We start from the raw sequence: 23921 nt of genomic DNA, 5'->3' as shown, positions 1-23921 counted from the left end.
GTACGCACATATTAATAAATCGTTTTTCATTCACAACTTCGATACAACTAACCAGCAAGTGCACTGGGTCGTCCAAGTAATAAACCTTACGTGAGTAAGGGTCGATCCCACGGAGAATGTTGTCATGAAGCAAGCTATGGTCACCTTGTAGATCTCAGTCAGGCGGATATAAAATAGTTATGGAGTTTTCGAAAATAAATAATAAAATAAGGATAGAAATACTTATGTAAATCATTGGTAAGAATTTCAGATAAGCGCATAGAGATGCTTTCGTTCCTCTGAACCTTTGCTTTCCTGCTGTCTTCATCCAATCAATCCTACTCCTTTCCATGGCTGGCTTTATGTAAGGACATCACCGTTGTCAATGGCTACTTTTTATCCTCTCTGGAAAATGGCCCAATGCACTGTCACTGCATGGCTAATCGTCTGGAGGCATCACCTTTGTCAATGGCTGCATCCCATCCTCTCGTGAAAATGGTCCAAATGCTCTGTCACAGCACGGCTAATCATCTGAGGTTCTCGATCATACTGGAATAGGATTCACCCTCCTTTTGCGTCTGTCACTACGCCCAGCATTCGCGAGTTTGAAGTTCATCACAATCATTCAATCCCAGAGTCCTACTCGGAATACCACAGACAAGGTTTAGACTTTCCGAACTCTCATGAATGCCGCCATCAATCTAGCTTATACCACGAAGATTCTGATTAAGAGATCCAAGAGATACTCATTCAATCTAAGGTAGAACAGAAGTGGTTCTCAAGCACGCGTTCATAGGGAATGATGATGATTGTCACGTTCATCACATTCATGTTGAAGTGCAAATGAATATCTTAGAAGCGGAATAAGTTGAGTTGAATAGAAAAAAAGTAGTACTTTGCATTAATCTTTGAGGAACAGCAGAGCTCCACACCTTAATCTATGGAGTGTAGAAACTCTACCATTAAAAATACATAAGTGAAGGGTCCAGGCATGGCCGAATTGCCAGCCCCCAAAACGAGATCACAGGATCAAAAATACAATCCAGGATGTCAAATACAATAGTAAAAAGTCCTATTTATACTAAACTAGTTACTAGGGTTTACAGAAGTAAGTAATTGATGCATAAATCCACTTCCGGGGCCCACTTGGTGTGTGCTTGGGCTGAGCTTGAATGTTACACGTGTAGAGGTCAATCTTGGAGTTGAACGCCAGTTTGTAACGTATTTCTGGCGTTCAACTCTGGCTTGTGACGTGTTTCTAGCGTTTAACTCTAGACAGCAGCGTAGAACTGGAGTTCAATGCCCTTTTACGTCATCTAAACTCGGCCAAAGTATGGACTATTATATATTGCTGGAAATCCCTGGATGTCTACTTTCCAACACAATTGGAAGCGCGCCATTTTGAGTTCTGTAGCTCCAGAAAATCTACTTTGAGTGCAGGGAGGTCAGAATCCAACAGCATCAGCAGTCCTTCTTCAACCTCTGAATCTGATTTTTGCTCAAGTCCCTCAATTTCAGCCAGAAAATATCTGAAATCACAGAAAAATACACAAACTCATAGTAAAGTCCAGAAATGTGAATTTAACATAAAAACTAATAAAAACATCCCTAAAAGTAACTAGATCCTACTAAAAGCATACTAAAAACAATGCCAAAAAGCGTATAAATTATCCGCTCATCACAATACCAAACTTAAATTGTTGCTTGTCCCCAAGCAACTGAAAATCAAATAGGATAAAAAGAAGAGAATATACTATAAATTCCAAACTATCAATGAAACATAGCTCCAATTAAATGAGCGGGACTTGTAGCTTTTTGCCTCTTGAATAGTTTTGGCAACTCACTTTATCCATTGAAGTTCAGAATGATTGGCATCTATAGGAACTCAGAGTTCAGATAGTGTTATTGCTTCTCCTAGTTCAATATGATGATTCTTGAACACAGCTATTTTATGAGACTTGGCCGTGGCCCTAAACACTTTGTTTTCCAGTATTACCACCGGATACATAAATGCCACAGACACATAATTGGGTGAACCTTTTCAGATTGTGACTCAGCTTTGCTAGAGTCCCCAATTAGAGGTGTCCAAGGTTCTTAAGCACACTCTTCTTTTGCTTTGGACCTTGACTTTAACCGCTCAGTCTCAAGTTTTCACTTGACACCTTCACGCCACAAGCACATGGTTAGGGACAGCTTGGTTTAGCCGCTTAGGCCAGGATTTTATTCCTTTAGGCCCTCCTATCCACTGATGCTCAAAGCCTTGGGATCCTTTTTATTTACCCTTGCGTTTTGGTTTTAAGGGTTATTGGCTTTTTGCTCTTGCCTCTTGGTTTTAAGAGCTTTTGGCTTTTTCTGCTTGCTTTTTATTTTTAGTTTTTTTCGCCTATATTTTTTTTCTCTTTTTTTTCTGCAAGCTTTGTTCTTTGCTGCTTTTTCTTGCTTCAAGAATCATTTTTATGATTTTTCAAATTATCAAATAACATGTCTCCTTGTCATCATTCTTTCAAGAGCCAACATATTTAACATTCTTAAACAACAACTTCAAAAGACATATGCACTGTTCAAGCATTCATTCAGAAAACAAGAAGCATTGTCACCACATCAATATAATTAAACTAAGTTCAAGGATAAATTCGAAACTCATGTACTTCTTGTTCTTTTGAATTAAAACATTTTTCATTTAAGAGAGGTGATGGATTAATAGGACATTCATAACCTTAAGACATAGTTACTAACTTCTAATGATCATGTAATAAGACACAAACATGGATAAGCACTTAATATTAAGAAAACGAAAAACAGAAAATAAGAACAAGGAATGAGTCCATCTTAGTGATGGTGGTGTTTCCTTCTTGAGGAACCAATGATGTCCTTGAGCTCTTCTATGTCTCTTCCTTGTCTTTGTTGCTCCTCCCTCATTGCTTTTTGATCTTCTCTTATTTCATGAAGGATGATGGAGTGCTCTTGATGTTCCACCATTAATTGTCCCATGTTGGAACTTAATTCTCCTAGGGAGGTGTTGATTTTCTCCCAATAGTTTTGTGGAGGAAAATGCATTTGAGGCATCTCCGGGATCTCATGGTGATGAGCTTCATGCGTCTCTTGAGATCCATGAATGGGGTCTCTTGCTTGCTCCATCCTTTTCTTAGTGATGGGCTTCTCTTCCTCAATGGGAATGTCGCCTTCTATGAAAGCTCCAGCTGAGTAACATAGATGGCAAATAAGATGAGGAAAAGCTAGCCTTGCCCAAGGAGAGGGCTTTTCGGCTATTTTGTAGAGTTCAAGGGAGATGACTTCATGAACTTCTACTTCCTCTCCAATCATGATGCTATGAATCATGATGGCCCGATCCACAGTAAGTTCAGATCGGTTGCTAGTGGGGATGATGGAGCGTTGGATGAACTCTAACCATCCTCTAGCTACAGGCTTGAGGTCCAGTCTTCTTAGTTGAATTGGCTTGCCTTTGGAGTCAATCTTCCATTGAGCTCCTTCCACACATATGTCCATGAGGACTTGGTCCAACCTTTGATTAAAGTTGACCCTTCTAGTGTAGGGGCGTGCATCTCCTTGCATCATAGGCAAGTTAAACGCCAACCTTACATTCTCCGGACTAAAATCTAAGTATTTCCCCCGAACCATTGTAATGTAGTTCTTTGGATTCGGGTTTTTACTTTGATCATGGTTCTTAGTGATCCATGCATTGGCATAGAACTCTTGAACCATTAGGATGCCAACTTGTTGGATGGGGTTTGTTAGAACTTCCCAACCTCTTCTTTGGATTTCATGTCGGATCTCCGGATACTCATTTTTCTTGAGTTTGAAAGGGACCTCGGGGATCACCTTCTTCTTGACCACAACATCATAGAAATGGTGTTGATGAGCTTTGGAGATGAATCTTTCCATCTCCCATGACTCGGAGGTGGAAGCTTTTGTCTTCCTTTTCCCTTTTCTAGAGGATTCTCCGGTCTTGGGTGCCATCAATGGTAATGAAAAAACAAAAAGCTTATGCTTTTACGACACCAAACTTAGAATATTGCTCGCCCTCGAGTAAGAGAAGAAAGAATAGACGAAGAAGAAGAAGAAAATATGGAGGAGAGGAGGGAGAGGTGTATTCGGCCAAGAAGGGGAAGAGAGGGTTGTGTTGTGTGAAAATGAGGAAGAATGGAGGGCTATATATAGGGAAGGGAGGGGGGTAAGGTTCGGCCATATAGGGTGGGTTTGGGTGGGAAATTGATTTTGAATTTTGAAGGTAGGTGGAGTTTATGAGGTAGGTTTATGGGGAAGAGTGGATGGATGTGAGTGGTGAAGTGGTGATAGGGAAGAGAGATTGAGGTGATTGGTGAAGAGTTTTGGGGAAGAGTGTTTATAGGATTGTGTGAAAAAGGGGTGAGAAGAAGTGAGTGGAGGTAGGTGGGGATCCTGTGGGGTCCGCAGATCCTGAGGTGATCCTGTGGGGTCCACAGATCCTGAGGTGTTCAAGGATTTACAACCTTGCACCAAATTAGGCATGCAAAATGCCCTTGCACACAACTCTGGGCGTTCAGCGCCAGATTGGTGCTTGTTCTGGGCGTTGAACGCCCATTTGTTGCCCGTTTCTGGCGTTGAACGCCAGAACCATGCTTGTTCTGGGCGTTCAGCGCCAGCTCTTCTCCAGGGTACAATTCTGGCATTCAAACGCCCAGATGCTGCCCATTTTGGGCGTTCAGCGCCCGAACCATGCTCTGTTCTGGCGTTGAACGCCAGCTAGATGCTTCTTACTGGCGTTTAAACGCCAGTAAGGTCTTCCTCCAGGGTGTGATTTTTCTTCTGCTATTTTTGATTCCGTTTTCAATTTTTATATTTATTTTGTGACTCCACATGATCATGTACCTATAAAGACATATAACTAATAAAAATATAGTTAAATAAAAATTGGGTTGCCTCCCAACAAGCGCTTCTTTAATGTCAATAGCTTGACAGTGGGCTCTCATGGAGCCTCACAGATGTTCAGAGCATTGTTGAGACTTCCCAACACCAAACTTAGAGTTTGGATATAAGAGCTCAACACCAAACTTAGAGTTTGGTTGTGGCCTCCCAACACCAAACTTAGAGTTTGACTGTAGGGGCTCTGGTTGACTCTGTTTTGAGAGAAGCTTTTTATGCTTCCTCTCCATGTTTACAGAAGGATGACCTCGAGTTTTAAACACAAGGGAGTCCTCATTCAATTGAAGGATTAGTTCACCTCTGTCAACATCAATCACAGCTCTTGCTGTGGCTAGGAAGGGTCTTCCAAGGATGATGGATTCATCCTCATCCCTCCCAGTATCTAGGACTATGAAATCAGCAGGGATGTAAAGGCCTTCAACCTTTACTAACACGTCCTCTACTTGTCCATAAGCCCATTTTCTTGAATTGTCTGCCATCTCTAATGAGATTTTAGCAGCTTGCACCCCAAAGATTCCCAGTTTCTCTATTACAGAGAGGGGCATGAGGTTTATCCTTGAACCAAGGTCACACAGAGCCTTTTCAAAGATCATGTTGCCTATGGTAGAAGGTATTACGAACTTTCCAGGATCCTATTTCTTCTGAGGCAATGTCAGTTGATCCAGATCACTTAGTTCATTGGTGAACAAGGGAGGTTCATCTTCCCAAGTCTCAATACCAAATAATTTGGCATTCAACTTTATGATTGCACCAAGGTACTTGGTGATTTGCTCCTCAGTAACATCCTCATTCTCTTCAGAAGAGGAATACTCGTCAGAGCTCATGAAGGGCATAAGGAGGTTTAATGGAATCTCTATGGTCTCTAGTTGAGCCTCAGATTCCTTTGGTTCCTCAGAGGGAAGCTCCTTATTGATCACTGGACGTCCCAGGAGGTCTTCCTCCTTGGGATTCATGTCCTCTCCTTCCCTTACAGGTTCGGCCATGGTGATCAATTCAATGGCCTTGCACTCTCCTTTTGGATTTTCTTCTGTATTGCTTGGGAGAGTTCTAGGAGGGATTTCAGTGATCCTTTTACTCAGCTGGCCCACTTGTGCTTCCAAATTTCTAATGGAAGACCTTGTTTCATTCATGAAACTTACAGTGGCCTTGGACAGATCAGAGACTAAGTTTGCTAAATTAGATGTATTTTGTTCAGAGTTCTCTGTTTGTTGCTGAGTGGATGATGGAAAAGGTTTACTATTGTTAAACCTATTTCTTCCACCATTATTAAAGCCTTGTTGAGGCCTTTGTTGATCCTTCCATGAGAGATTTGGGTGATTTCTCCATCAGGGTTTATAGGTGTTTCCATAAGATTCACCCATGTAATTCACCTCTGCTATTGCAGGGTTTTCAGGATCATAAGCTTCTTTTTCAGAAGATGCCTCTTGAGTACTGTTGGATGCAGCTTGCATTCCATTCAGACTCTGAGAAATCATATTGAATTGCTGAGTCAATATTTTATTCTGAGCCAATATGGCATTCAGAGTATCAATTTCAAGAACTCCCTTCTTCATAGGCGTCCCGTTACTCACAGGATTCCTCTCAGAAGTGTACATGAACTGGTTATTAGCAACCATGTCAATGAATTCTTGAGCTTCTGCAGGCGTTTTCTTTAGGTGAATGGATCCACCTGCAGAAGTATCCAATGACATCTTAGATAACTCAGACAGACCATCATAGAATATATCCAGGATGGTCCATTCTGAAAGCATGTCAGAAGGACACTTTTTGGTCAGTCCTTTGTATCTCTCCCAAGCTTCATAGAGGGATTCACCCTCTTTTTGTCTGAAGGTTTGAACATCCACTCTAAGCTTACTCAGCTTTTGAGGAGGAAAGAACTTGGCTAAGAAAGCCTTGACCAGCTTATCCCAAGAGTTCAGGCTATCCTTAGGTTGAGAGTCCAACCATACTCTAGCTTTGTCTCTTACAGCAAAAGGGAAAAGCATGAGCCTGTAGACTTCAGGATCTACTCCATTAGTCTTAACAGTATCACATATCTGCAAGAATTCAGTTAAGAACTGAAAAGGATCTTCAGATGGAAGTCTATGAAACTTGCAGTTTTGCTGCATCAGAGAAACTAATTGAGGTTTCAGCTCAAAATTGTTTGCTCCAATGGCAGGAATGGAGATGCTTCTTCCATGTAAATTGGAATTAGGTGAAGTAAAGTCACCAAGCATCCTCCTTGCCTTATTATTATTTTCGGCTGCCATCTCCTCTTCTTGTTCGAAAATTTCTGAAAGGTGCTTGCTGGATTGTTGTAATTTAGCTTCTCTTAGTTTCCTCTTCAGAGTCCTTTCAGGTTCTGGATCTGCTTTAACAAGAATATTCTTGTCCTTCTCCTGCTCATACGAAAAAGAGGGACAGAAAAATAATAATAATAGGGGTCCTTTTTACCACAGTATTGAGGTCCCTGTGTGAGTAGAAGAAAAGAAGAAGAAAAAACTTCGAACACAGATGGAAGAGGGGGTTCGAATTTGGGTGAGATGAAGTGTTAGTAGATGAATAAATAAATAGAAGGAGGTAACAGAGAGAGATAATTTTTGAAAATAATTTTTGAAAAAGATTTAGTGATTTTCGAAAATAGTTTTTGAAAAAGGTTTGTAATTTTCGAGAATTAAAATCAAAAATTAAAATAATTAGTTAATTAAAAAGAAATTTTGAAAAAGAGGGAAGACATTTTCGAAAATTAGAGAGAGAGGGAGTTAGTTAGGTAGTTTTGAAAAAGATAAGAAACAAACAAAAAGTTAATTAGTTAGTTGAAAAAAATTTGAAAATCAATTTTGAAAAGATAAGAAGATAAGAAGTTAGAAAGGATATTTTAAAATCAAATTTTGAAAAAGATAAGATAAAGAGATATTTTTGAAAAGATATGATTGAAATTAGTTTTGAAAAAGATTTGATTTTTAAAATCACAATTAATGACTTGATTCACAAGAAATCACAAGATATGATTCTAGAACTCAAAGTTTGAATCTTTCTTAACAAGCAAGTAACAAACTTGAAATTTTTGAATCAAAACATTAATTGATGATGTTATTTTCGAAAATTAGGAGATAAAGATAAGAAAAAGATTTTTGAAAAATATTTTTAAAATTTTCGAAAATAAATAAGAAAAATGAAAAAGATTTGATTTTTGAAAAAGATTTTGAAAAAGATAAGATTTTTAAATTGAAAATTTGATTTGACTTATAAAAACAACTAGATTTTAAAAATTTTTGAAAAAGTCAAATCTAATTTTCGAAATTTTAAGAGAGAAAAAGGGGAAGATATTTTTTTTGATTTTTGAATTTTTAATGATGAGAGAGAAAAACATGAAAATGATGCAATGCATGAAAAATTTGGATCAAAATAATGAATGCATGCAAGAATGCTATGAATGTCAAGATGAACACCAAGAACACTATGAAGATCATGATGAACATCAAGAACATATTTTTGAAAAATTTTTAATGCAAAGAAAACATGCAAGACACCAAACTTAGAAATCTTTAATGCTTAGACTCTATGAATGCAAAAATGCACATGAAAAACAAAAAAAGACACAAAACAAGAAAACATCAAGATCAAACAAGAAGACTTACCAAGAAAAACTTGAAGATCATGAGGAACACCATGAGTGCATGAATTTTTTCGAAAATTTTATGCAACTTTAAAACATGCAATTGACACCAAACTTAAAATCTGACTCAAGACTCAAACAAGAAACACAAAATATTTTTTATTTTTATGATTTTCTAATTTTTTTGTTTTTTTCGAAAATTAATTGAAAAAGAAACATAAGGATTCCAAAATTTTTAATATGAATTCCAGGAATCTTGCACTTTTAGTCTAAAGCTCCAATCTGAGGGTTAGAGATGGCTTAATAGCCAGTCAAGCTTTAGCATGAATATGAGAGTAATTCATTCAAATTTAGGCCAAAACCTCAGTCCAAAAGAATTTAGACATGGCTTTATAGCCAGCCATGCTGCAACATGCTTCATGAAACACTAGAATTCATTCTTAAAAATTCTGAAGAAAAATATATTTTTGAAAAGATTTATTTATTTATTTATTTATTTTCGAAAACAGATGAGGAATTTTTGAAAGATTTTTGAAAAATTTTTGAAAAGAAAACAAAAAGAAAATTACCTAATCTGAGCAACAAGATGAACCGTCAGTTGTCCAAACTCGAACAATCCCCGGCAACGGCGCCAAAAACTTGGTGCACGAAATTGTGATCTCAGGCAACGGCACCAAAAACTCTGTACACACGTCTTAATAAATCATTTTTCATTCACAACTTCGATACAACTAACCAGCAAGTGCACTGGGTCGTCCAAGTAATAAACCTTACGTGAGTAAGGGTCGATCCCACAGAGATTGTTGGTATGAAGCAAGCTATGGTCACCTTGTAGATCTCAGTCAGGCGGATATAAAATAGTTATGGAGTTTTCGAAAATAAAAAATAAAATAAGGATAGAAATACTTATGTATATCATTAGTAAGAATTTCAGATAAAGGTATAGAGATGCTTTCGTCCCTCTGAACTTCTGCTTTCCTGCTGTCTTCATCCAATCAATCCTACTCCTTTCCATGGCTGGCTTTATGTAAGGACATCACCGTTGTCAATGGGTACTTTGTATCCTCTCTGGAAAATGGTCCGATGCGCTGTCACTGCATGGCTAATCGTCTGGAGGCATCACCGTTGTCAATGGCTGCATCCCATCCTCTTGTGAAAATGGTCCAAATGCTCTGTCACAGCATGGAAAATTATCTGAGGTTCTCGATCATACTGGAATAGGATTCACCCTCCTTTTGCGTCTGTCACTACGCCCAGCATTCGTGAGTTTGAAGTTCGTCACAGTCATTCAATCCTAGAGTCCTACTCGGAATACCACAGACAAGGTTTAGACTTTCCGGACTCTCATGAATGCCGCTATCAATCTAGCTTATACCACGAAGATTCTGATTAAGTGATCCAAGAGATACTCATTCAATCTAAGGTAGAACGGAAGTGGTTGTCAGGCACGCGTTCATAGGGAATGATGATGATTGTCACGTTCATCACATTCAGGTTGAATTGCGAATGAATATCTTAGAAGCGGAATAAGTTGAATTGAATAGAAAAACAGTAGTACTTTGCATTAATCTTTGAGGAACAGTAGAGCTCCACACCTTAATCTATGGAGTGTAGAAACTCGACTGTTGAAAATACATAAGTGAAACGTTCAGGCATGGCCGAATGGCCAGCCCCCAAAACGAGATCACAGGATCAAAAATACAATCCAGGATGTCAAATACAATAGTAAAAAGTCCTATTTATACTAAACTAGTTACTAGGGTTTATAGAAGTAAGTAATTGATGCATAAATCCACTTCCGGGGCCCACTTGGTGTGTGCTTGGGCTGAGCTTGAATGTTACACGTGTAGAGGTTAATCTTGAAGTTGAACGCCAGTTTGTAACATATTTCTGGCGTTCAACTCTGGCTTGTGACGTGTTTCTGGCGTTTAACTCCAAACAGCAGCGTAGAACTGGCGTTCAACGCCCTTTTACGTCGTCTAAACTCGGCCAAAGTATGGACTATTATATATTGCTGGAAAGCCCTGGATGTCTAATTTCCAAAGCAATTAGAAGCGCGCCAGTTTGAGTTCTGTAGCTCCAGAAAATCTATTTTGAGTGTAAGGAGGTCAGAATCCAACAGCATCAGCAGTCCTTCTTCAACCTCTGAATCTGATTTTTGCTCAAGTCCCTCAATTTCAGCCAGAAAATACCTGAAATCACAGAAAAACACACAAACTCATAGTAAAGTCCAGAAATGTGAATTTAACATAAAAACTAATGAAAACATCCCTAAAAGTAACTAGATTCTACTAAAAACATACTAAAAACAATGGCAAAAAGCGTATAAATTATCCGCTCATCACTCACTAACGTGACCACTAACGTGGAAAGGGAGAAAGCTTGTAACATTAGTGGTAAAGTTACCACCAATAACGCCCTCGAAATCCATCATAACCCACGTTAGTTGCCACATTAGTTACACTAATGTGGGAACTAACGTGGAAGGAAAAAGAAGGCTCCAACGTTAGTGGTAAAAGTAAGCACCACTAATGTTCCAAAAGGCCACATATAGCCACGTTAAGAGTCACATTAATCTAATTAACGTGAACTCTAACGTGGAGGGAGAGGAAATCGCCAACGTTAGTGACACTCACCTTTGTCACTAACGTTGGATCAGGCCAAGATTGCCTACGTTGGTGGTCACGTTAAGACTACTAACGTGAAGGGTAACGTGGAGCAAGGGATGATGTGCCAATATTAGTGACACTAACCTTTGTCACTAACGTTAGAGATGGAAAGCATATCCATGTTAGCGGTCACGTTAATACCATTAACGTGAAGCACTAACGTGGGAGAAAGGGGCACTTTGAAGCGTTAGTGACAAAGGTAAGTGTCACTAATGCTCTCGAAGCTTGGGCATGCCCACGTTAAGGGCCACGTTAGTTACAATAACGTGGATCATTAACGTGGAAGAGAGGGACAAGGAGCAACGTTATTAGTAAAAGTGAGTGCCAATAACGCTTGTGAAGTGCTAAGAGGCTACGTTAGTGGTTACGTTAGTACCACTAATGTTGAAGTTAATGTGGATCAACTAGTTTGGAATGTTAGTGACAAAGTTATCGTCACTAACATTTTTGAACCCAAATTTTCACTTAACGTTAACGCCACTAACGCCCTAACTAACTTCCCATCATGCCTAACTCACATTCTTTCTGCAAGCAAAGCTGAGCCCACTAAAGACTGTAACTGCTTCAACTAAAGATCAAGGGCCCATATCCAAAACTTGAAGAGCTAACTAGAAGATCAGAAGAGTAGTATATATAGGGATAGTTTTGAATTAAAAGGGGAGCTAGGGACTTGAGAACTACACTTTGTATATTTTACTTTCTCTGCAACTTCTAGTTTAATTTCAGAATGCACTCTTCTCTATCATCTTCCATTTCCAGATCTATGAACAACTAAACCCCTTTTCATTGAGTTAGGGAGCTCTATTGTAATTTGATGGATCAATAATAGTTTTCATTATTCTTCTTCTTTCTTTTCTCTTGATTTTACTAGAAAGCTTTCAATCTTCATCCAATTGGGTAGGTGTCTTGGAAAAGAGGCTATTCATACTTGGATCTCCTCGGAACCTTGAAAGAGGAATGAGGAGATCATGCTAGAAATTCTTTCTCATGTTGGACCAAATTGGGTTTTGGATGGATATAGTGACATATAATCCTACCAATACTTTGATTTGAAAATACATGTGGTATAATCAGTGATCATACTTCATCTCTTCCCATGAGCAATTAAATCAAGGAATTGGGCAATTGTTCAAGCATAGAGAGATTGGGTTGCCAAGGAATTGGGATCCAATCACTTAAGATTGCCAAGGAGATCAATGAATGCATTGATTGAGGAAGAAATGAGAATGAATTTGATCCGGAGAATGCAACATCTCCTAAGCCCAATGAATCCCCTATTTTTGATCTTACCCATTCTCTTTAATTTCTGCCATTTACTTTTATGCTCATCTTCCCAAATCCCCATTTAAGATTCTGTAATTTACTTTCTGCAATTTACTTTCTGCCATTATTTCCAGCATTTACATTTTCTATTATTTACTTTCCTGCCATTTAATTTTCTGCAATTTCTCAACTCAATTTCTGCTTTGCTCAACTAGAACATTCCTCTAATTAAAGTTGCTTGACCAATCAATCCCTGTGGGATTCGACCTCACTCTGTTGTGAGTTTTTACTTGACGACAATTCGGTATACTTGCCGAAGGGAAATTTGTTGAGAGACAAGTTTTCGTGCATCAAGTTTATGGCGCCGTTGCCGGGGATTGATTTTGTATCGACAATGATTAAGTTAGAGGATTACTAGATTGAGCAATTTTCTTTTGTTTTGTTTAAATTCCATCTGAGTAATTTACTTTCATTTTTAGCTATTTTCTTCCCTTTTTCCCTTACCCGTTTGTTGTGTTTTCTTAGTTGTTTATAATTTAGTTCACTAACCCACTAACTGTTTGATAGATTGCACCACTCACTCTAACATCCATTCTAACAAGAGTAATTTCTTCATTCATTTCCTTTCTTGCTTTTTGCTTTATTGGTTGTATGACGGGTAGAAGAAGTGGGGCTTCAACTTCCTTTGATTCTGAACCTGAGAGGACCTTCCTTAGATTAAGGAGGAAAGCAAGAGGGAAGAGAGTCGTTGGTGCTAAGGAAGAGGAAGAATATTTTGAAACAAACATGGAGGAGAATATAGAGAACCACCATGAAGAAGAAGCTCACAACCATGCCAGAGAAGGCCCAGCAAATCATGCTGGATAAGAGAGAAGAGTTCTAGGCTCTTATATCAATCCAAACCTAGGAAATTGTGGAAGTAGCATTCAAAAGCCAACCATACATGCCAATAACTTTGAACTAAAACCCCAGCTCATCACCCTCGTTCAGAACAACTGTGCATTCGGAGGAAGCGCCCAAGAAGACCCCAATCAACATTTAACCACCTTCCTAAGGATATGTGATACTGTGAAGTCTAATGGTGTTCATCCCGATACTTATAGACTATTTTTGTTCCCTTTTTCGCTCAAGAATAAGGCATCTAAATGGCTGGAATCCTTCCCGAAGGAGAGTTTAACAACCTGGGAAGATGTGGTAAACAAATTCTTGGCGAGATTCTACCCTGCTCAAAGAATCAACAGGTTGAGAGCTGAGGTACAAACCTTCAGACAACAAGATGGTAAAACTCTCTATGAAGCATGGGAGAGGTTTAAGGACTTAACAAGAAGATGCCCGCCAGACATGTTCAATGAATGGGTGCAACTACACATTTTCTATGAGGGTCTTTCTTATGAATCAAAGAAGGTAGTAGACCACTCATCTGGGGATCTCTGAACAAGAAAAAGACCATTGAAGAAGCCATAGATGTCATCGAGACTATAGCTGAGAATGACTACTTCTATGCTTCTGAAAGGGGCAATACTCGAGGAGTAATGGAGCTGAACAACATGGACGCACTGCTGGCTCAAAACAAGATGATCACCAAGCAGTTGGCTGACCTTACCAAGAAGATGGAAAGAAACCAAGTTGCAGGAGTCACCACCTCATCAGTAGCTCAAGAAGGAGTGAATGCAGAGGAAGAGGGTGACCGAGAATAAGCCAACTATATTGGAAACTCACCTAGGCAAACCCATGATCCATACTCCAAAACTTATAATCCTGATTGGAAGAACCACCCAAACTTTGGGTGGGGAAATCAACAAGATCAAGGCCAAGATCAGAGACGTCACAACCCCAACAACAATGCAACTCACCAATATTCCACACAAGGATCATATCAACACCCACCCAACAATACCTCTCAACATTCATATCAAGACCAAAATGGCCCTTCTCACCCCTCCAACCTCAACTCACCATCACCATCTGAAGATAAACTCTCCAGAATTGATACTCTACTTGAAGGTATATGCAAGGAAATCCAAGACAACAGAGTGTTCAAGGATGAGGTACGAGTTAATATCAAAAACCAGGGAGACACCATCAAGAGGCTGGAATTTCAAGTGGGATACCTCTCTCAGCAGATTCCTAAACCTACTGATAGCTTCCCAAGTGACACGGAGAAAAATCCGAGAGGTGAAGCAAAGAAAGTAAGATGGAAAGAATGCAAGATGGTCACTATAAGTGATAAGGGGAGTGTGGAAGAATTGAACAAACCCTTAGAACACTCTCGAGATATTCCAGCAGAGAAGCAGAAAGAGGGTGACTAAGAAACCAACTCCACACAGAATAAGGGGTTAAGGGAGAAGGAGATTCTGAACCCATATGCACCTTTTCCCCAAAGACTCAAGGGTGGTGTAGAAAAGAGAGTGTACTCAAAGTTTCTCGACATGTTTTCATCTCTCCATGTAAACATACCATTCATCAAGGCTCTCCAACAATTGCCCTCATACATTAAGTGCATGAAAGAGCTGTTGACCAAGAAAAGTTTACTAAAGGGAGGGCAAATAATAGTGATGAATAAGGAGTGTAGTGCTCTCATTCAAACAGAGTTGCCTACAGAAAAGAAGGACCCAGGGAGCTTTCACATCCCTTGTGCTATAGGAGAAACAAGGATTGATAAGGACTCTATGACTTGGGAGCAAGCATCAACTTAATGCCTTTATCCATCATGAAGAAGCTTCAGATCAATGAGCTAACGCCCTCGGATGTAATCATCAAGTTGGCTGACAAAATTCAAAAACAAGCAATAGGAGTGGTTGAAAACGTGTTGGTGAAGGTTGGGAACTACTTCCTTCCCACAGACTTTGTTATCTTGGAGATGGAAGAGAGTTACCTCTATCTAATCATATTGGGAAGACCATTCCTAGCCACAGCCAGGGCACTCATAGATGTGGAACGAGGAGAGCTAATATTGAGGATACATGATGAACAACTTACCTTCAATGTCTTCAAACCCTCACAAGAAGCAGATGAAGAAAACAAGGAATCAAGGGGAGATCACAATAAGGCACTGTTGGAAGAAATAAGCACTGAAGCACAAATAATACACCTGGGAATCCCTTTAGTTGACAAACAATACAGTCAGAAGGTACAACAATTAAAGGAAACCCAAGAGGAACTAAACCAACCAGAGTTATATGGGACCAGCAACAAAATCTCCCTGGAAAAATAGGCCACAAGGAGCAGGATAGCATTAAAAGAAACAAGGAAGAAGGCGCCAAGGGGATCGAGGATCAAGAAGATCCCTACAGAGGATTTTTCTCCAGGGGATAAAGTAATCTCTGCTCATTTCCCAGCTATTCCACCTCATCTCCCCACCATTCCATCTCAGCTGCCTAAAGTCTACACCATCAGCAGAATTCTATCCTTGGAACATGTGGAGATTCTTAATGAAGCCAACGGAGATAGATTCACTGCGAGAGGGGAAGATTTGAGGCACTACCAACCACCCTGACAAAGGCAAAACGTCAAGCTAATGACGCTAAAGAAGCGCTTCATGGGAGGCAACCCATGCTTTATATCCTTTCAGTTTTTTTTTAAGATGTTTAAAGTAATTAATAAAGCAAGGTTCATAAATTCCAAATCAATTTTGACAAACACCTAGATGAACCTTTGTATGCAACATATAGTGAACAACAAGTTTGGTGTTTAAGGTACACTTGAGCCTCACTCAACTCTTTTCACACTCCATGGTCACAAACTAAGTTTGGTGTCACCAATGTTGCATACATGAACATTAAATAAGTCAGTTGGTTTGCATTCATGGATGGCATTTAGATGTTCAAAAACAAAAATCTAAAAAGAGGCAAATCCACTCTTTAACTTTTGCCACCAAAAATTCAATGCTTACTTTTGCTCTCCTTTTATCTTGTGTAGGAAATGAAGGAAGGATTGAACAAAAATTGATAGGACAAATGAAGAAGGGAGTTAGGCCACTTCAAAAAGGGGGACTACACACATGTCTTCAAAAGGAGTACATTGGGAAGTGTTGCCATGCAATATTGGAAGGAGAATATCTTTGGAGACCGAACCAACCCCATCATAAAAGTGGTGATCCTTGTGCTCATTTCATGCTAAACCCCAACCGTCCATTATTAGCCTAGACCATCAATCCACACCCTTCATTTACTCACCACTTTTCCATATAAGTGGCTCTTATTCCGTACCTCTTCACATTCCAATTCTCCTTTCTTCATACTTCTTACTCTCACCCACGCCCTTAGCTACACCCTTTCAACCATCCATACTTCTACAATTTCAAATTCAGAGAGCACTCATGGCATCATCAAGCTCCAAGAGGCAAAAGAGAAAGGAACCGGTGGAGAGCATTCCTTTTGATGAAGGGAGGTTCAAGACCGCCTTCCATGAGCTCCAATTTGAATGGATAAAACACAAGAAAATATTGCCAGAATTAACATTCTAGTTCAATGATGATGAGTGCCCACAGATTAGAGAGAAGATTGAACAAAGGGGTTGGCAAGAACTCACAAACCCAGACACAAAGATAAATACAAATCTCATTAAGGAGTTCTATGCCAATGTAGCCAAATAAGACACTACCAAGGCTCCTACCTTCAAAAGCTACGTGAGAGTAACAGAGGTGGACTTCAGTCCCAATGCCATAATGAGGACTCTTCATCTGATATCACACCCTTCTGATAAGCCCAGCTATCAAGCAAGGATAAGTAACGGTCCCGACAATGATGAACTTGAAGAAATTGTGAACGACATGTGTGTTATAGGATCATTGCTTCACTTAGTTAACCCCCTAATAATAGAGGAAAGTTAAGTGAAAGTAACTAACTTGAGTCACAAGTCCTAGTCTAACGCTAGGAAAGTCTAGCTTTAGTGCACTCTAAGTCAATTAGCAATTCTCAATTCCTAATCAACTATTGATATCCACTACTCAAGTATCTCCAATAACTTAACCCCTAAGCCAAGTAAGAGAAATCTACTCCATAGCTACGGTTGTCATTTTCACAAATAATTGGTGGGCAATCATAGAAGACATGATGAAATTGAGAGAAAAGAATTGAATTAAAGCTATCTAATTCAAGCAATTGAATGAAATTCCTTAATTCATTAATCAAAATTCAAAGTAACAAGGTCACAAATCTAGATCCAAGTGAATGAATCAAAAGAGCACTAATTGAGAGTAGAAGAAAAGTAGATCTACAACTTGTATCAAAGTAAAAGTGAATTAGCAATGGATCTCACCAAGAAATCAAAGGAGAATTGCAATGGAGAGAGTAAGATCCTAGAGAGAAGTTGAAGTTTCTCTCCCTAAAATGAAAATGTAACTAACTACCCAAAATATCTAGCAAAAATGTCTCATAATCCCATCCCTCTAATCCTTGGTCTTCTTATGCTTTTCCCGCCAGAATTCTGCTCCAAAACAGGGCCTGCTACTGCCTGAAATTGCTCGTCACGTTTTCTTCTTAAAAAATCACGTGCAGCCATCGGCGCGTACGCGTCCCTGGGGCTTTTTGCGATCCACGCGCAAGCGTCTAGTGCGCGCGCACATCCAAGGGTTTCTGGCCCAGCCATATAAACGCGCCGACTTCTCGTTTCGGCTCCATTGCGCCGGCTCTGAGGGTGCACATCCACGCGTACGCGTACGGTGCGTGTGCGCGCCCATGTCCAAGTTCCAAAACTCTAATCTTTCCATGCTCCTTCTATTCATGCATGCTTCCTTCATCCCTCTTAGCCATTTTTGCCCTATAACTTCTGAAACCACTTAACAAACGGATCACGGCATCGAATGGTAATAGAGGAGGATTACGATATATCAATTTTAATACAAAAGAAGTATGTTTTCATCTATGAAGCAAATTTGGGAAAGGAATACAAAATCATGTATTTTTATATGAATAAGTGTGGAAGATCATTGATAAAACCCTCAAAATCTATACATGATAAACACTAAAAACGGGATTTATCAACCTTCCCACACTTAGACTATAGCATGTCCTCATGCTAAAGGAAAGCAAAAGATCAAAGGATCCCAAGAGAATGAGATTCATGGGATGCAATCTAGTTACATGAATGCAACTAGGGTGTATGCCACTATCTACTTGGTCAAAAGCAATTCAATCTTCCTAGAGTATATATATATCGGCACATAGGGCAAGATGATAGGCAATGTATGAACTCTACCAATTCTATTCATCAAAGTGAAATATGCACAGTTTGCATGACGAACGCTCGCGAGAGCCGAAAACAAGGGATTGAGCTTCGAACCCCTCACCGGAAGTGTTTGCACTCTATTCGCTCGGTGTATAGGGTTGATCACTCAATCCTCCCCTACTTCAAGCTCTTCCAAAATTTTTTCTTCCTCTAATCAATCAACAATTATTCTATGCATGCATACATATATCATGAGGTCTTTCCTTAGGTTGTAATGGGGTTAGGGTTAAGGTAGGGTTATACATTTGGCTAAGTGGGCTAAAAATTGAATCCTTTGATTAACTTAAGCTCCCCTCCTAACCTATATAACATCCTATACAATTATGTACTAACCTAACTACCCATTCCTCACTTTTTCACATACTCATGCATTTACTTTTGATCATTATACAGATGCATTGATTTGTCTTTAAGCCTTACTTTGGGGCATTTTGTCCCCCTTTTTTTTCTTTTTTTTTTCTTGCTTTGTTTGTTTTTTCTCTTTTTTTTTCTTTCATTATGCCTTTTTCTTCTCTTTTTGTTTTGTCTCTTCTTTCGTTTTCTCCTTTTTTTCTTATCAACGCATATGGTCTACACATTTGGTCAACACATGAGTATGTATCTACTTCCCAATATTTTTAACAAAAATAACACCATGCTCTTACCTCAACCAATGTCCCCCCTATTTCCCCACACTTGAATGACACACACACTTTAGACTAAGCTATTCAAGGATTCAAATAGGGACATTCATAGTTTTCTACTTTTGGCTTGTGATGTGCTAAAATTAAGAATAAGTGGGTTAAGCGTAGGCTCAAAGTTGGTTGCAAAGGTTGTTATAAGGTAAGGTCATTTGGGTAAGTGGCTAAGTGAATTGATGGCCTCAATCATGTACATGCATTCATACATATAACAATGGACATATAGAGTTAAACAAATTAAGGATCACAATCATAGAGAGAAGACAATGCACACAAGAAGGAAAGTAAGTGGCTAGAAGATGTAGCCACACAATTAGGCTCAAAACTCACTTGCTTGTGTTCTTGGCTCAAAATCCACGTTCCAAATTACATTCTTCAAACAAGCTTAGCATAAAAAAATTTTAAAATTTTCAAAATTGGTAGGTTTGCCCTAAAATTCTAGCTTCCTAGGAAAGAAGTCATTACTCTATCCAAGTGGACTTATTAAGAGATAACTATCATGCAAAGGATGTCAAAAAGTGAAAAACCTAATCATGCAATCTATCCTAATTAACAAAAGAGATTCAAAATTTATTCAGGTGTTACCTATGGAGACTGGTCGGCCGGCCGACCTCCTCACACTTAGAAGTTGGCACGGTCCTCCGTGCCTTGGGTGAGACGCAGTGATTGATCGGCTTCCGAGTGTCTATCATCTTCTCCATTATCGCTATCTTCATTGACGGTGCTGGTGGACTTGGAAATTTTTGGTTCATCCATAGGTGGTGCTAGGCAACTGAGAAGCTTCTTGACAAAAGTGTATCGGCGTTGGTTATGCCGCTCATAACGATCGAGCTTCTTATGGAGTTCCTCTATGTGTTGCATGGATGATTTTGGTGGTGCGATTGAAGTGGTGGGAATGTTCATGGGGATGGTTAAGTTTGGATCCTCGATGTCCGCCGGAGGGTTGAGGTATCTCCCGGTTGGAACAACATTGCCATCCACCGAGATCATGGTCCTCCTGTCCTTAGTCTCGCGAGGGACACCGGCTGTGGCAACTAAGTCGGTCACCAAAGCGGGGAAGGGTAGGTTTCCTTTAGTGTGGATGCGGCCCATAGCCTGGCGAATGAGACGGGAAATATGCACCGGTCTCTCTGTGAGGACACACCAAACCAACAGGGCTAACTCGGCAGTGATAGATGAGCCATGGGTGCTTGGGAGCACATAATGGGCTAGAATTTGGGCCCATGCCTGAGCCTCCATGGTGAGAAAACGTGTGGTGATGCCCTTGGGCCAGAGTCTCATCCTTCCCCAAATCCAGAATGATTCGGGTATGGCAATGACCCTGAGGACGGCATCCCAGTCAAACCCATATTCGCATCGTGCCGACAAAATCTCTTGATATACCTCAAGTCCTTCTGCGACGGTCCGGTCTTAAGCACACTTTGAATGGCCTCCTCTGTGACGGGAACTTGTCTTTGACGTACAAATACCGATGCAAGGGATGATGAGTGGTAATTGGTGTAAAATTCCACCACCCAGGACAAGTTTGCTTCGCGTGGCTTCTTTAATAGGAACTCCCATTGCCGTCGCTTGATGCGAGGCATCACCAGCGGAATGACATGAGTCGGAGGGGCTAGAAGAGGCTTTCCGTGATAGTTCCTTTCTTTGATCAAGGGGTAGACAAGTTCATAGTATCGGTTAGGGAACTTGTTTGGATCCCTTGCCGGGTTGTCCTTTTCCAAAACATTAATGTTAGCAATGCTCCTTGTCTTATTGAGGATGGGCTTGGCTCTAGGCGCTTGGTGTGCTTTGCTAGTGGACCGTGGAGGTGCCTTCTTGGATGCCTTTCCTTGGTCTTTCTTGATAGCCATCCTAGAAAAGAGGGAAAGGTGGCGAAATTATACTCAAAAAAGCACCAAGAAATAATAGTCATGAAAGTGATAAAGCATAAGAGAATAAATGTCTTAGATACATGACAGCTGCAATATGTAACTAAGGCAATAATGAATACCATGGCCAATCACTAGCATGTGATGTAGGAGTGGTATAGGCATGCAAGCAAGAAGCATGAGGAGCACACACTCTCAACATCAATGACAAGAGGTAAGTGTCAAGGGATGAGCATGTAGAGATGAAGCAAGAAGAGTAGGAGGCTCAATGCACATATGAACAAGCAAGTGAATGAGAAAGAACACTATATGGGAAACACTAAGTCAAATTTAACTCAAAAAGTCATGTATGCCTTTCATCAAACATTTGGTGTGCATTCCTTTTTGTGATAAAAATTAGAGCAAAGGTGACAATGTAACATCCCACAAAGCATCATCAATCATCATAGCATACCACACATTGCAAGGAAAAGCAATTAAGACAAAATAACTCATCAATGCAAGAGTAATCCCCACTTTTAACACCCATTAGAAAATAAAAAATAAAGAAAATCCAACAAACAAACTAATCATGAATGAGAGCCAACTAAGAAGAAGAGTAAGGAAATGCAACTAATGAAAGGAAGAAAGGAGAGAGAGAGAGCTAAGCAAGAAAAAGGGAAAGTGAGAATACCTTGAGAAGAAGAAGAGGAAATGAGGAATATAAGTTAGAGATGAGGGAATGAGAGGTATGGGAGAGGAAAGGGGAAAGAGGGGTGTGGGACCACCGGAGGTGGTGGTTGCCGCCGGTGGAAGGGGCAGAAGAGAGGTGGTAGAAGTGGTAGGAGGGGGTAGAAGGGGAGAAGAAGGATGAAGATAAGAAGAAGGGAGAAAATTGAAAGAAGAGGTGCGCTAGAAGCAATTGGGTCGCAAGACTGACGCACGTGCGCCATGCACGCGTGCGCGTGCATGGGCAAAATACAGCAGGGATGTAGACGCGTCTAGTGCGTGTACGCGTGAAGTGGGTGATATGTAAGTGTGCGCGCAAGCGTCAGGTGCGCTTGTACGTGTGTCTTAGTTGTGCCCCCAGCACAACGTGGGCATAACTTTGGCTCAACTCTCAGAAAAAAGTACTAGGAATTGCATTGACACGAGCGACGCGGACGCGCACGGTGCGCATACGCGTCGATGTGCATATCGTCTGAGGGACGCGTGCGCACCAGGTGCGCGCACGCATGAGTCGAGTCAGGCGTAAGGCATAGTGTTAGCCCAAAATTAGCACAACTCTCTGGAAAATGAACCAGGAGTGCAGATGGCACCATCGGCGTGTACGTGGCTAGTGCGCGTACGTGCGCTTTGCACGATTAAGGTAATGAATGCGTACGCGCTAGGTGTGCACACGCGTGACTAGTGTTGTGCCTGGGTTCAGCGTTGGCTCAGAATGGGCACAACTCTCTGGAAAATGACCCAGGAGCTGCGAGTGGCCTATGGGCGCGTGCGTGCCTTGTGAGGGCACGCGCACCCCCCCCTTTTTTTTGAGACATGAAGAATCCATATTTATCATGAATTCAGTGGGTAAACAAGCCAAAGGGGTCAAAAACACCCAAAACTCCATGCAATACCTAAAGATGGGGTGTTTTCTACCACACAATCAATCTATCTATTGAAAAATCAATGCAAATCTTCATGAACAATTTATCCAAGGCAGCCACAATCAAATCTAACCAAATAATGTTAAAGCTAAGCAATCAAAAAACAATGAAGAATTCAAGAACTATATACAAAAGGGGTAAAAAGATAGATCTCACCATGGTGGGGTGTCTCCCACATAGCACTTTTGTTTAATGTCCTTAAGTTGGACTTTCATCAGCTCATTGCTCTTTGCCAAGAGGTGCATCTTCCAAGAGGAATACCTCAATCTCCTTGTTGTTCTTCATTTGCTCACCATGATACAACTTGAGACGGTGCCTATTGACCTTGAAGATATCCAGACTTGAGGGATGGCGCAAATGGTAAACCCCATAGGGTTCCGCTTTCTCTACTTGATATTGTCCTTTGATGTACCACTATTTCGTGGTACATCTTGTACTTAATTGAGTGGATTTTATCCATTAAACTCACTTATTCATAGAATTTGCATGTTTTACATTTTCCTTCTTGATTTTGTGCTATGATTGGAAACATGTTTCTTTGGTCTTAAATTTGCTATGTTTAATCCTCTCTTATTACCATTCGATGCCATGATATGTGTGTTAAGTGTTTTCAGAGATTACAGGGCAGGAATGGCTTAGAGGATGGAAAGAAAGCATACAAGAGTGGAAGGAATAAAAGAAATTGAAGGAAATGCAAAGCTGTCAGCCCTGACCTCTTCGCACTCAAATGGTCATAACTTGAGCTACAAAGGTCCAAATGAAGCGGTTCTAGTTGCATTGGAAAGCTAATATCTAGGGCTTCGCAACCATATATAATTTGCCATAGTTTCCCAGAAGATAGGCAACACGCACGCGTAGATCACGCGCACGCGTGACCTGGAGAAAATTCTATCCACGTATACGCGTGGTCGACGCGTACGCATGACTTTGCCGGGTGTTGAACGTATCAGAAATCGCTGGGGGCAATTTTTGGGCTATTTTTGACCCAGTTTTTAGCCTAGAAAACACAGATTAGAGGCTATAAAGTGAGGGAATCGATCCATTCATTGAGACAACATTCATTATTCACAATTTTAGGTTTA

At 40.3% G+C, this 23921-nt stretch overlaps 2 non-coding genes across 2 annotated transcripts; one reads left to right on the top strand and one right to left on the bottom strand.

The window, feature by feature from the left end:
• Positions 1–6647: 6647 nt before the first annotated feature.
• On the top strand, positions 6648–6755 carry LOC112768740 (small nucleolar RNA R71). Its single transcript, XR_003186134.1, has one exon. It is a non-coding gene; the product is annotated as a small nucleolar RNA R71 (small nucleolar RNA).
• Positions 6756–13671: 6916 nt separating this feature from the next.
• On the bottom strand, positions 13672–13775 carry LOC112767849 (small nucleolar RNA R71). The gene has a single exon (XR_003185290.1). It is a non-coding gene; the product is annotated as a small nucleolar RNA R71 (small nucleolar RNA).
• Between the last annotated feature and the right edge of the window lie 10146 nt (positions 13776–23921).

Source organism: Arachis hypogaea, chromosome 17 (assembly GCF_003086295.3).
Source record: "Arachis hypogaea cultivar Tifrunner chromosome 17, arahy.Tifrunner.gnm2.J5K5, whole genome shotgun sequence".
Classification (NCBI taxonomy): Eukaryota; Viridiplantae; Streptophyta; class Magnoliopsida; order Fabales; family Fabaceae; genus Arachis; species Arachis hypogaea.
Note: the sequence above shows the minus strand (reverse complement) of the source record. Positions and strands in the feature narration are given on the sequence as shown.